The sequence below is a fragment of the Dermacentor andersoni genome, chromosome 6, assembly GCF_023375885.2.
Source record: "Dermacentor andersoni chromosome 6, qqDerAnde1_hic_scaffold, whole genome shotgun sequence".
Taxonomy (NCBI): domain Eukaryota; kingdom Metazoa; phylum Arthropoda; class Arachnida; order Ixodida; family Ixodidae; genus Dermacentor; species Dermacentor andersoni.
The window spans coordinates 156,951,105-156,965,701 of NC_092819.1; the positions used below are offsets into that span (position 1 = coordinate 156,951,105).

Sequence of the window (14,597 nt, forward strand, 5' to 3'; positions counted from 1 at the left end):
TTCGTTCATGACTAATCCTTTATGTCCAGGCACCCAAAGCAATCTAATTAAATTTATGTGGGCAGGCACTAGAAAATGAAATGTACGTAAAAGGTTAGGGACACCATTTGCTGTGAGCGAGGAACATAAGGATAAAGAATCTGTGATTATTACTACTGCCGATGTTGACAAATTTAGTTTGCGTAAGGCTCGGACTACAGCTAGAAATTCAGCCAAAAATACAGAATAGAAGTCCGGAATCCTGATTGCAAATGACCAGTCTAGAGCGGGAGAGAAAATGCCAATTCCAGATTTTTCTTCACACTGTGAGGTGTCTGTCGCAATGACCGTACTTATAGATAAACTCAATAAATGGTCCTGTAATAAGCCGTTTAATATATTATAAGGGAGATGTTTTGCATTATTTGGGTAGATGTCATCATATATAATCTGTAGGTTCTCTCGCACATCACAAATAGGCGGTACCTCCCAGAGACGTACATTTAAGGGATTTATCAATGTTTGTGCGAAGACCACCTGTGGTGTATGAAAACGATGCCAGTGTACTCCGAAGAAAAGTGCCAAGCGGGTCCACGTCGTCTTCTTCCTCCTCAGTGCAGCCTCACTGTGGCGGCTGTTCCGTAGCAATATTCTTTTATTAAGAAATACATATTTTTCATGTCTCGACAGTGCGTAGCGCTCAAGAATTTGTTTGCAGCATCTTTGGCAATGGCAGTGCAGTTATCGTTGATGTATTTGATCCCTCGACAAATTCTATAAGGAGCTGGCTGAGCTGGAACGTGAGCCCCCCCCCCCCCCCCCCCCCCCCCGAACGAAATTTCTTGCTACGCCACTGGTGGCAGCGCGTGCCTGACTTCACGTATTCTTTTAAGGCGTGGTAACACTGGGTCGATACGAGATCCACGCTGACGATTGGCCGACTATTCAGCACTGTGTCACTGAGACCATTTGATCATAATAGGCCGAAAATGACGCAACTGACGGGTGCGAGTTGTCATATAGCGCGACGGGCTTTCTTGTCAACGACGGCACCGACAAAATCAGCGTGCCGACCGGTATCGCTCGACCGAACCCTACGCGATCAGCCGTCGAACCGACAACGTGATGGCTGCAGCTCATTCACTTGTCCATATAATTTTTCGCGCTCAAAATGCGTCCACATGCCTTCGAAGTGGAAATGCACAAGTTTCAGTCCTTTCAAGCCATGCACGTGAAATTTGAGCCAATGTTGATCCTGTTTAGCGAAGGTTTGGTTAGGCCTGACCCCGTCGAGCTCGTGCAGCCGCTACCGATGGACCTGAACTTAAAGAATAAGCAGTCAGGACGAAGGAAACCACTCTTGTGGTTCAGTTGTGGCCCCATAGCGATTTGATAACTACTCCTCATATCGCACGGCACGCACACAATAACTTAAAGGGACACTAAAGGTTACTATTAAGTCAACGTGGACTGTTGAAATACCATCGCAGAAACCTCGAAACGCTTGTTTCGTGCCAAGGAGAGACTTATTTTAAGAGAAAATGCGTTCTGAAGCGTCCGCGTACCGCTAGCGCAGTTCAAATCGCCCGCCCTCCGATCGAGGAGTACTGACATCATGGTCTCATAGTGACGTTGCGCCAACGGTGAGTAAAACCAACGGTTATAGATCTATAAACGTTGAACGAGGGCTTCCCACGACATCAAAATGTGATTTTTTCTTAGAGTCGAATAGACGTAGACAAGTAGCATTTTTTTCCGTCTTATAATCGAACGAAATGATATTTTTAATACGAGTAGTTGAGTATTAGTAACACAAATTATGAGGAGTCCTTTCGTCATCGGGCTAGTACCGGAATGTCGCTGGGGGGTCTCAAATCGTGTCATGCATTTACCTCAATTTCTCGGTTACTAAAGCTCTGTTCGCGATTAAAATGACGCCTTAGACGTTCTAGAACATTGCTCTACCACTTTAACTTGAGTTTCTGGTAACCTTTAGTGTCCCTTTAAGCTGCGAAACAGCGCTGTGCCAACATCTTGTACTTTAGTCACCATTCCCGAACGCTGCCTGTCGCATTCCCGTAGATGGTGTGTGTGTGTGTGTTGGTATGCTGACAAATTTTTAATTCCATAGAAGCGCTGTTTAGCTCTGCGTCAAATGGGAAAGAAGAGACAGTGCATTCGGTGCAACAGCATAAACCGCTCAGTAACCAACGGTGTCAGCGATGGCATCCGCGTTTTCGCGAGAGAACTACACAGCCTATAAGTGGAGGCTTATGCCGAGCACAGTTTTCTCTAATAATACATTATGGTACGTGCAAACTGTAAGCATGATGAAGTTAAAGAAAAACGAGAATCAGTAGTAACAGCCCATAATATATATGTCTGGATCACAGTTGTAGTTGTTAAAGTGGCTCGGATATTGACTCGTCTCAGGGAAGAACAAGGCGGCTCATATGTGCAGATATGTATGTTTTGCTACGTTTTGAGATTATTTCATATCAGCGATGCGCCGTTTCTATAATATCCGAAGCTAACAGCAATCTGAAGTTGTAGATGTAAACGAATATGCACCGCTTTGGCTAATCCGACGTGGAAGGCTGCGCTCGAAGGCGACTTGAATATGCAAAATGTTTAGTGAATATCTAAAAGGAATACAAAAAGCGATGTGCAAGCAGAGACATCAGCGACAGCGAACTCCAAGGCAGCCGCGTCGGCAGACGGAACTCGTCGGGCCCTTGTAGGCCGCGCTGTTACCACAGCAGCGCACTCGGGCCTATTCACCCAGTACAATCGACGGGTGAACGACATGCTGCACCGGAGAAACCATCAATAATTAATTGCGATCCACGAAACGCACAACCGACGCACACTCAACATGGACGCTGGTACGCAAATCAACCGGCGAAATCCCCGGCACCCTTCCAAAACGTTTTCAGTGGCGTGCGTCAGAGGGCAGCACAGGAACATGAAAGAGGCGGATTAGGCTTTCACCGTTCCACTATAAAAGACGAGGGAGACTGTATCAAATTACGCGCTTATACTTTTATTTTTGTGGCTTCCGCCTTATTTAGGTAATAGGGGAAGTTTCAGTACGAAATATTTGCAACCTCGCGGAGGAACAGTGGCTGGCGGTTATGAGCGCGTGGGCGGAGCTTCACCGCAGAAGTTGTATCCGACTTTTTTTAACAGCGATAACACGTCTTACAGAACATCCACGTTCCAAGCATTGTGCGCATCAAGTGCAAATCTATTGCAACTGAGCCTCCCGCAAGCGATTAAGCAAAAAGAATGCGCCTTGAAACGTTACTAAAATCAGAAAAATTACACATCGCTCCTTCAAAGTGTTTACCGAATAAAGAATGAAAGGCAAACGACACTGACCTTGATTTAATTTATAAGTGGTACATTTGGACAGCTTGGGAATACATCTTTAGTCCTGCATTTAGTACAGGCACCGTATACAAGGCATGCGGTGTTCGGACAAGGCGGTAGTGGGATGATAAAAGCGACGTACAGCGCGAAGGACAAGGGCTGCGAGAGACGACCATACACGGCGCTGACTTCCAACAATATTTGATTGCATTGCATACATCGTGTGTATATATAAAGAGGGGGTACGCGTAGAAAATGAAAGACAGGCACAAAGGATGTTCTAACAGCAAGTCATTGTACTAAGAAAATGATCACTTGAAAATAACGAACAGTACTATTTCTATCTCTTGAGATACATGACTGCACTAGGGGTCAGCGCGATAGAGGGGGCACTAACGCGCACAGTACCCAGTTTTCTGATGAAATCAGCTTCTGTAATTTCCCGCGCTAGCTGTGAGCTGTGTCTCGCTAAAACACGTATCTTCAAACAGGGGCACGCAGCCGCAGTCATGGCAATGGATGCCCAAGTGGCCTTGAACGGTACGTGTTGTGGACGTTGTTATAGTGCTCTTTGTCCAACATATTCACTGCCGCAAAACAGGGGAATCTGGCAAACCACATTCGTTGCGCATGTCACAAAACGTTTCCTCTGCTCGACAGAGCAACAACTCTGACGTGATTTAGGCGCATGTACACTTTTACAGAGCATTGCCAGCTTATTCGGGGTTGAGAAAACGACTGTGATTACTGCACGCTGCACAATCTTTTTTAGCCTATGCGAGACATCATGCACATACGGTAGTACTGCAAACCTGCGTCTTTCAACCGGCTGGTTTCTTGACTGAGCGGGCTCATCACGCTTTGTGCGCCTCAGAAGCTGTTCCGCTATGGCTGAAATTAAGGCCAACGGGTAGCCAGCCCAAGAAAGGCGATCAACCTGTGCAACAAGACTATATTGCATCTCGTGTAAGCAAGATTTATTGAGGCTGTTAGCGAGGCGTAACTGTATAATAGCTCGTTTAACGAGCTTTGAGTGGGCAAGAGTGGCTTCTTACTTCTCGGTTGGAAGCACCAGCACACATGTTTGTTAGCAAGGCACAGCCTGAGATCTAGAAAGCGCTAGGAACTATAAATGGGGACCTCATGCGTAAGTTCTACAGGCTGCAGCTCTTTCTTAAATATCTCCCGAAGCAGCAGACTCCCGAAGCAGCAGGCTCGATAGCGTGACCAGTGCAATCAATAAATACCAGGTAGTCGACCACAAACCTGCACACTTTAACAACAGGAGGCGCGTCTAGGTGGCCTTGAATACCAGGAAGGTGCTTAAACGATCGCTCAAGAGAGCACTATAACAACGTCCATAACACGTGCTGTTCAAGGCCACTTGGGGATGCGCCATTGCCGAGACTGCGGCTGCGTGCTCTTCTTTGAAGATACGGAAGTTTTAGCGAGACACAGCTCACAGCTAGCGCGGGAAATTATAGAAGCTGATTTCATCAGAAAACTGGGTAGTGTGTGCGTTATAGTGCCCCCTCTATCGCGCTGACCCCTAGTGAAGTCATGTATCTCAACAGACAGAAATAGTAATGTTCGTTTTTTTCAAGTGATCATGTCCTTAGTACAATGACTTGCTGTTAGAACGCCCCTTGTGATTGACTTTCATTTTCTGCGCATGCCCCTCTTGTATATATACACATGATGTGGCAACGCAATAAAATATTGTGTGAAGTCAGCGCAGTGTATGTCGTCTCGTAGTCCTTGTCCTTCGTGCTGTACGTCGTTTTTATCATGGATTACCAACTAGCCCAAGCAACCTCCCTAGCGGTAATGGGCACCGAAAGGGCTTACATGTTGAAACGAACGGCGTGGGTTAGCGGGCGCCAATGCTGCACCACTGAAACGAATGGCAGGGTGCAGCACCTCGTGAAATGGTTCAGGTGGTGCAGACGAATCGAACGTACCGAAAAACCTGACTCCTCTCAGGTCAGGTTTTCGTCAGAAATCGAACGTACCGTCAGGCGGGCGTTCAAAATATATGCGCCTTTGTTCATAGGCGACGTGCGCAAGCCTTTGGTCTGCTTGAAGGCCAGTGGCGTAGCCAAAGGTGAGGGGGGGGGGGGGGGGGGGTGCTAGCGCGCTTCAGCCCACCCCGAAAATTTTTCCGCCGCGGCGCTTCTATTATTCTATTATTATGCACCAAGCATGGGATACTTAACAGGGAATAATGGAACGTCAGCCCCCCACCCGCGAGAAATCCTGGCTATGCGCGCCTGATAGATAGCCCCGGGTAAGTGCGTGAAGTACCCTAATAATCCTAATCGCCCACTAATATTGTTCGCAGACGAACAGCACTTCGTAAGTCTGCAGTGGATGCGTGAGACCAAACGATAATGCGAGGGGCGACCGCAGGAGACACTCGGCACCTTACGGGCACCTTGCTGAATACGTCCAGCCAGCCAGAGCCGCTGAGCAGCACTCGTCTGCTGGCGCGCCTGTCCCTTGCCTACGTCCGACGTTCACGCCCTGTGCGCCGCTGTCGGCTTAGGTTGCAATGTTCTACCGGTTCTCTCTTCCCTGCTTTCCGACGCCTTGTCCTGAAGGCAGCTAGCGCCGTTCGCGCCGCCGTCGTGTTGGCAACTCTCCCGGCCTCTTTATTTCTGGACCGGTTCCCACGCGCCAAACGCCGTTATCGTTGAAAGCGAGCATTGGCGCTGGCTGAGAGAAAAAAAGTGTACAAAACGAAAAAAAAAAAAAAAAAAGCTACCCCTGGCGGGACTCGAACCCGCAATCCCCGGTTTAGGAGACCGATGCCTTATCCATTAGGCCACAGGGGCTCGACGAACACGTTGCACGAAGAATGATACTTATCACTTAAACAGGGCGTATTCAACTGGTGCACTTGTAGTGTGGCCTGAAATGCTGCGCTCGTGTTAACCGGACTCGCACTGCACGCTTTTTAGGCAAGCTCCAGGGCTGACGACGATACCTCATTGAAAGACACGAACCGGGTGTACATGAACCCATTCGCTGTTTTTGCGCTGTGGAGCCGTAAGAATTTCGACTTCGCTACTGCACACGTACTACGTGTACGTGGCTTCGATCGATCGATCGATCGATATTCTACATCCCAGCATATAATACACTCGTGGCTATCTTTAACCTATGGAAAATACTAGTTCAACGAAGTTTTTAATTTTTATAGAAGTGCAGCTATGTCAGATTTCAATGTGCGTTTCCCGTACATTCGGTATTTCGTGCGCATCTGGACGTACATATGAGCAGTAATATTACGATCATACACCTCGATACCTGCGCCGTGTAACGACTACGAAGAACTAGGTTCGATCACAGAGGCTCTATTCGTTGCTGAAGAAGCTATGCTAAGGTCGCTCGAATGTGCCTCGATTCCCTTAACACCTCGCGCAAATATACTCGCTCAGGCTATCCAAGCGTTTGCACCTGTGATATTCTAGGCATTGTTCTAGCCACTCTACCGATGAAACCAGCGAACACTTTAGAAAAGCTGCCGGGTTTTGATCATAATTCACGTCATAGCAATGAATAATAATATACCTACTCAACTTTGAGAAACATTCAATGAAAAAACTCCTCTCACGAAGTTGTTTCGCGCATTTGAAATGAGGCACACCGCACAAGAAACGTATCGTAAAATAATTTTTGAAGAATGGGTGGAAATTCTACAGGCAGCAGTGCAGTACATGCTTCAACAATATAACTCCTGTTAATCTAGAGATATTTACGTTAATGAGGGTACTTCAACATATCACTTGATGAAATGTAAATTGCATCAAAGTGCAGATGCAAATAAACACATGATGGCTGGTACATTATTTTATTGCAGGTATTCTTACATTGTCATGGTAACTTCATATAGAGTTGGTTATTGCTGTCCTTGGAAAAAACTGCTGCAATGAATTGTTACGTCAAACAGTATATCGTCAAATATTGTGCAAGCTTCCATCTATCTGGTAGAAATGTTAAATTGGGAAGCACAATTTCTGTGGGCAGCTTCGTCTAATCAGGGGACGTATTCCCGGAAGACCACTTTCAGAAATGTCACTTTCACTGCACACTTGGCTGGTTGAGCCAAAACTGAATGGACTGGAATGAGCACGACATCAAGTGAAAGGGATAGTAATTCGTTGAAAGTGATAGTCTGAGAATACATTCCCAGATGAATAGTTCAAATATGACAAGGAGTTCAATACAAGAGTTACTGCCTTTTCTGGAGCATTCAAATTTCTTGACGTTAGATTTTGTGTACAGATACCTGCACATCAGCACACAAAATAACATTTATGGGGGAGACTGCTGGATTATATGAATGACGAGCCATTTGCGAGAGGTCATAAGGCACAATCAAATCAGGGACTACATTGGAATGCGCAAGCTCAATGCGTATGCTGGTTGCTCTGTATACGCATAAGCTTATCCAGGACAAATAGTGTTCATAGCAACTACAGGTGGCCTAGTAAAATGTTAACTCTGACAATGCAGCTGTAAATCATCTGGCCATTTGTTCTTGGATGGCAGCCAATGAAACCTAGCTGGTCACACCCATCGAGAAGGATCTTTATTTAGTGGGTACACTTGATTCCCAGCTTGAACCAAGTGGCATACAAGTGCTCTAGACGAAACCACTTCTGTTTAACTTGTGCCTGTAAGGAAGTTCTCGCTTGGGGTGCACCAAACATGCTGATGACGTGGTTTTGCCCCCGAAACGCACTTGCTCCAGTCAGCAACTGGAATCAGTCAATCTGATCACTGCATTTCGTGAGACCAGGAAACAGACTCTACTGGAATAACTAAGCCAGCCTCAACTGGCACAATTTGTAGCTGGGACGTGCCTAAACTAGTACAAGATGCAATCAGAAGTGTGCTTTATAGACCACTCTGAGCAGCATCGGCTGGATGTCGACCTAAACTATAATTTTAAGCATAATAGGTCTTCCTCTATAAGGTTAAACCGTTACTAATATGGAAATCGCCTGCGGATATGTACTGATAAACTTTGGTTGAAAAGCATGCTGGGAGGTTTCTCACATAGAATTACAGCAACAGCATTAGAAGGTCCTCCCAAATCTTGGACAGCTCATGATGAAATATGTACTAACATCCTATAGAAAGACGTTACACTTCAAAGTTCTTGTTATAATATCTACCACACAACTAAACAGGCATTGACAGAGACATTCAGGTAAAACAACCTTACTACTTGTCATGTAAAAAAGATCTGAACATCCTCTGAACATACTACTGCTGTATTTAATTACTGCTGTATTTAACATTTAATTAATTTCTCACTCCACTGATTGGTTTAACATGCTACCAAAACAAGCGCTAGAATTAAGAGGTATTTCGTGTGTCCCGTACGTCGTAGAAGGTATTATAGAATGAATTAAATTTTTAGCTCTTGCCTTTCTTGTTCATTCCGCGAGTACTAAAAATGTTTATCAGTGATGTATAACTTTTGTAGTCATGTGATGCACCTGGGACATGCCTAAACTAGTACAACCTGCAATCAGAAGTGTGCTTTATAGACCACTCTGACCAGCATCGGCTGGATGTCAACCTAAATTAAATTTGATCGAGGACCTTAACAGGGAGAGTGTAAGAGTAGGGTTGAAGATTAATATGCAGAACAAAGATAATGATCAATAACTGGGCAAGGGAACAAGAGTAGAGTTCAAGATCGCAAGTCAGCCTCTAGGGTATGTGGAGGAGTATGTTTACCTTGGTCAACTAATCACAGGGAACCCTGACCATGAGAAAGAAATTCAGAGAAGAATAAAAATGGATTGGATCGCATACAGCAGACATTGTGAGCTCCTGACTGGGAGCTTACCGTTATCATTGAAAAGGAAAGTATGCAATGAGTGCATGTTACCGGTGCTGACATAGGGGGCAGAGACTGGGAGACTGACAAAGAAGCTTGAGAACAAGTTAAGGACCGTGCAAAGAGCAATGGAACGAAGAATGCTAGGCATAACTTTAAGAGACGGAAAGAGAGCGGTTCGGATCAGAGAGCAAATGGGTATGGACAGTATTCTAATAGACATCAAGAGAAAAAAATGGCGCTGGGCCAGGTCATGTAATGCGCAAATTAGATAATCGTTGGACCATTATGGTGACAGAATGGGTACCAAGAGAAGGGAAGCGCAGTGGAGGACGGCAGAAGACTAGGTAGTGCGATGAAATTAGGAAATTTGCTGGTGTTAGTTGGAATCGGTTGGCGCAGGACAGGGGTAATTGGAGATCGCAGGGAGAGGCCTTCATCCTGCAGTGGACATAAATAGGCTGATGATGATGCTTCACATGAGCTTATGTTTATCATGACAACTAATGCTGTTGATGTAACTAGCAAGATATAATTAATGTTGCAACATAAAAATATCATTTGTGTTTGCTATCTATATTTTCCTCTTGTCGCATAAATACGCACATTTGTCAGTAAAATTCCTTCCCAAGGACCTTTGCTGCGTCACACCTGTGTTCTCATAGTCACTGTGACGATGTAACACTGCTCATGTAAGCAATGCGACCTCCCATGCCCTTTGGTGCTACAAGTATTAAATACTGTACAGGTTAGTACAGTAAAACAGAAATGGTGCTGTGTGTGAGAGTTATTTTAGGACATGGCTTCGCATTGCCATAAGTATTGAAATTCTCATTCTGTATGACAAGGCCCTTAACTTTGGCTACCTCTGTCATCTATCTATCACATTTGTTACAGGATAGCAACTTTCAGTATGACGCAGCATGTGTAGCCACACACTGTCGTAGTTGCCTTAGATGCCGACCATGGCAACATGGAGATAGCCATCTTCCTGGCTGTTGCCAAATTGTTTCTTTTTTGGCTGAGGCAACAACAAGTGGTGGGGGGAGAATATTCTACAAGTGTTCACGTAGTGGACATATCCATTTTGTCTGCTGCTGTAGTTCTGATTGGCTGGGCTGGGGTACATGTCGGAAGGAGCCGGGCGCCCCCAGCCAATTAGCACTTCAGCAGCAGACGAAATAGACATCAGCAGCAGATGAAATGGACATGTCCAACTTGCAGAATAGCCCCCCAGGCAACGGACCGTTCAAGTGGCACAGTCGAGAGCTAAGCTTGCTTTGCACAATGTTGTTGCACACTGTAAGTAATAAATCATCTTACTCCCACAAGACCTGCATGACCCAACAGTGCATGGCTGTTAACTTCTGCGACCACATCACTCTCGATTGGGTGTCCTACTTTGTAAGATAAATCTGTTGTGCTGCCATGTAGCACAGCTGATATATAGAGGCTAATAAACGACCACATCATGTTAAAAACTTCCTAAGGGCTACTTTGTGAAACCACTGCCCAACATCAACATGCACTAAGTGATCTGAGTATGCTGCCATTATTTCAGCTGACCAGTAAATAAGTGATGCTGAAGATATTATTCAACAGTCCTAGAAAGCAATGCTAGAAGAGACAGTGCGATAATTCCGTAGTGAATAACTTTGATTCTTGTCAGGAATATTGTTGCTATTCAAGAAGTCGTCATCATATTCTCAAATACCTTGTGCACGCGGTATGTACTGATCTGAAGCAATCAATAAAAAATATGCAAAGCTAAAATATATATGTAAAAGATGTATATATGTAATGTATCTATAAACATGTATACATTGTTACACTATGTTACATATGTATGAAATATTATACATATGTAATGCATGTGTATGAATATATGAGTATGTGCTGATGCGACTAGCAATTTCTTTAATACAGTGTGCCATCCTGCGTAGGTAGAGCACAACTGCTACCTTTCGTTTGTAGCGAAAAGTAGTGGTTGTGCCCTACCACGCCAACAGAGTTGTTTTTTCAGCTCCAGGAAAACTTAGGAGGGTGTGTCGGTTGACAGACCGATGCCAAAAATCTGAGGTTGGCTGTTCCAAGAGACATCGAACTCCTTTTCTGGATTGTGATGAGGCAGTGGTGTACGAGTTGCCGCTGTCCTGTGGCAAGAAGTACACAGGACCGACAGGACGGTGTCTCAAATGACCACTTGAGAGAGCACTATTGTTTAAACATGAAAAGTTACCATGACGGTCATCTGTCTGTTCACTGTCACGAATGTGGCGGCATTCCTTTGTTTGGTCATTGTGTGGTTCTGGCCAGGCACAGAAATAAAGATGTGCGTGAAATCATTGAGGTAGAGGCTATCAGTCGGAGTGGTCGAAGCTGTTAGATTCTTCGACCTGCTAGATGAAAAAAAACGGCCTTTTTGGAAAGCTCAGTTCACGTATTGATCAGGTGGAACGCTACTGCGCAGGGTGTATAAATGTGTTTTTTTCTGTGAATAACTTGAAGTTAGCGCATTGTATTTTCAGCATCTCCCTTCTACCCTCGTCCGCTTGCAACAAAAATGTTATTCAAGTTGTGCAATGTTTTGTGTATGTACTACACCGTTCAGAAGCCATGACAAAATGTAAACAGCAGTTTATGAGAATGCACGCTGCCAAACATTAATGCGGCGAAGTCACGAGCACGAAGGTGGTGTTTAATGTTTCTTAAGATTGGTGAGGAGAGGTGTATGCAAGAGAAAAGTACGATGTGAAAGACTGTAAGACTTGTTTCACCCGTTTCATTCCTGCGTCTTTGGAAAAATGGAGACCAGCACGTGCTTTTGTATGCAGGCACTCTCACGCGCACTTGCTCTATTCAGCAAAGCAGCAGCTACGGTCAACAAAGTCTGGCAGGGTTCGCAAAGACAGTGTTGTTTTAAAACATTACAGTGCTGAAGCTCACATAACTCTGTGCTGCGAACAAAAAAGATGTGTCACAAGAAAATGGAGACAAAGTAATTGAAGGGTCACTAAAGGCAAATACTAAGTCGACATGGACTGTTTGAAAACCTTTCCAGAAACCTCGCAATGCTCCTTTCGTGCCAAGAAAAGATTTAGTTCACAAGAAAATTGTATCTAAAGGGCCCGAATACCTTTTTTCGAAATTCAAATCTCCCTACACCCAACCTGGGGTGTGGCGACGTTGCATATGCCATCACCGCCCTTTGCTGCCGTCGGCGAACGGTGCCCGACAAACATTGGCACCGAGCCAAGACAGAGCGGCGGATTCACCACTGCAGCTGCTTTTTGGTCAAGTGGCTTAGACCGTTCAGGCATCCCAAGACATTACATGGAAGTTGAATTCTCTCCTACTTGCAGTTTGTGCAAGTTTCGCGAGCCAGCAGAACCGCTGCAGCACTACGCAATCAGGAAAGTACTGAAACGCGACAGCGTGGATGGTGCAGAGTCGAGAGAAAACAAAACCTTTCGGCCGCACGCGTCATTGTTAACGGCAATTTCAATTAGTTATTTTTTCTAAACATGAAATGGTACTGGACAAGTAGCATTTTATTTGATCTTATAATACGAGGATGTTTTTTGCAACGAGTCGTTAAGTACTAGTGACAGAATTTAACTGAGGAGTGCTTTCTTCATGGGGCAAGTGCTTGAATGTCCCGGGGAAGCCTCTAATCATGTCTTGCATTTACCTCGATTTCTCGATTATGAAAGCTCTGCTCGCGATAACCTTGACAGCTTAGAGATTCTCTAGCACTAATCTATCACGTTAGCTTTACTTAGTGTTTGCCTTTAGTGGCCCTTGAAGAGCAGCTTAACACAGGATGGCGCTGGAGCCAACAAGGAAATTTGTCGGGGCAAGTCGCGCTGTCGAAACCTTGGCTCCAACCTAAGACTTATCTCGTCTGGCCACTCGTACGCCTGTGCTGCAACTGCTGTCACACAAGCAGTCTCAACAGTCAGCAAGCGCTGCCACCCTGCTCGTCAAGCTCCGAGCTCTAACATAAGCAGCCACTTCCAAGTGTGAAATAACTACCATTACTGTATTGCCAATGCAAATTTCTTGTCTTAGCAATATTTGCACATAACTGGCATGTCGATCTAAGCATGTTGATTACAGTGATAGCATTCAGTTGCCACTTGGTTCACGTGTGATGGTATTACGATAAAGTATACACCACAGTGCGCAGAATGTATATTTATGACAACCTGCCTCAATGCTGGGCCCATGCACTTACATAGGTGCACTTTGGAGGATGCCCTATTCCATCACAATAGTAACTTTTTTACATGGTTTACAAGGTTCAACCTGACAATACTAGGGTTGCCACCTTTGCTGCAATGGAAAACAACACTCGGCTAGAAATTGGTGGGGGCATTGGGAGAGTCACTGTATTTGGTTTGAAGAAATATTTTAAACGCATACTGAAGACAAAAAAGAACTATCTTGAAAGTAGAGTATACGACTACATGCAACATACATACACAACAATTGAGGATTCTAAAAAATAAAAAAGCAGTAAGATATTGTTAATAATCGTAATTGCTGGCTAACCTGCATTCAACAGTAAATGTAAGCATTAAATGGCTACCGGCAAAGCAGATTGGATGGAGATGATACTAGCCACAATCTTAATATGGGTGAAGTGCACATTCGCAACAGCACAGTCCGCCACATCACACTGCACCATGCCATACTGTGCATTGGTCCATATGGACGCAAGAGTTTCCTGTCACAGACAGAACCTCATAGCAAGTATTGTCTCAGTCAAATGGCCATTCGCGGTGTGCCGGACACTGCCGGTGTGCCAGACACACCACACAACTCGTACACCGCTGGCACTGAAAAGAGCACTCAGAGCAAAACATGGCAATCAAGTGTACTGTGCCCTGTATCTGCCTTTTGAACGTTGCTATTAGATGAACATCTTGAAGGGGCAGCACAATATGACGAAGACAGGAGGCAGGAACACACAGGACAGCGCTGACCTGTGTGTTCCTGCCTTCTGTCTTTGTCATACTGCACTGCCCCTTCAAGATGTTCATCAGCGCTGTCCTGTGTGTTCCTGCCTTCTGTCTTTGTCATACTGCGCTGCCCCTTCAAAATGTTCATCAGCGCTGTCCTGTGTGTTCCTGCCTTCTGTCTTTGTCATACTGCACTGCCCCTTCAAGATGTTCATCAGCGCTGTCCTGTGTGTTCCTGCCTTCTGTCTTTGTCATACTGCGCTGCCCCTTCAAGATGTTCATCAGTGCTGTCCTGTGTGTTCGTGCCTTCTGTCTGTGTCATACTGCGCTGCCCCTTCAAGATGTTCATCAGCGCTGTCCTGTGTGTTCGTGCCTTCTGTCTTTGTCATATTGCACTGCCCCTTCAAGATGTTCATCAGCGCTGT

The 14,597-nt window shown here is 45.2% G+C and overlaps 1 non-coding gene across 1 annotated transcript; it reads right to left on the bottom strand.

Moving 5' to 3' along the window:
* Positions 1–6,112: 6,112 nt before the first annotated feature.
* Positions 6,113–6,185, bottom strand: TRNAR-CCU (transfer RNA arginine (anticodon CCU)). Its single transcript has one exon. It is a non-coding gene; the product is annotated as a tRNA-Arg (tRNA).
* Positions 6,186–14,597: the final 8,412 nt, after the last annotated feature.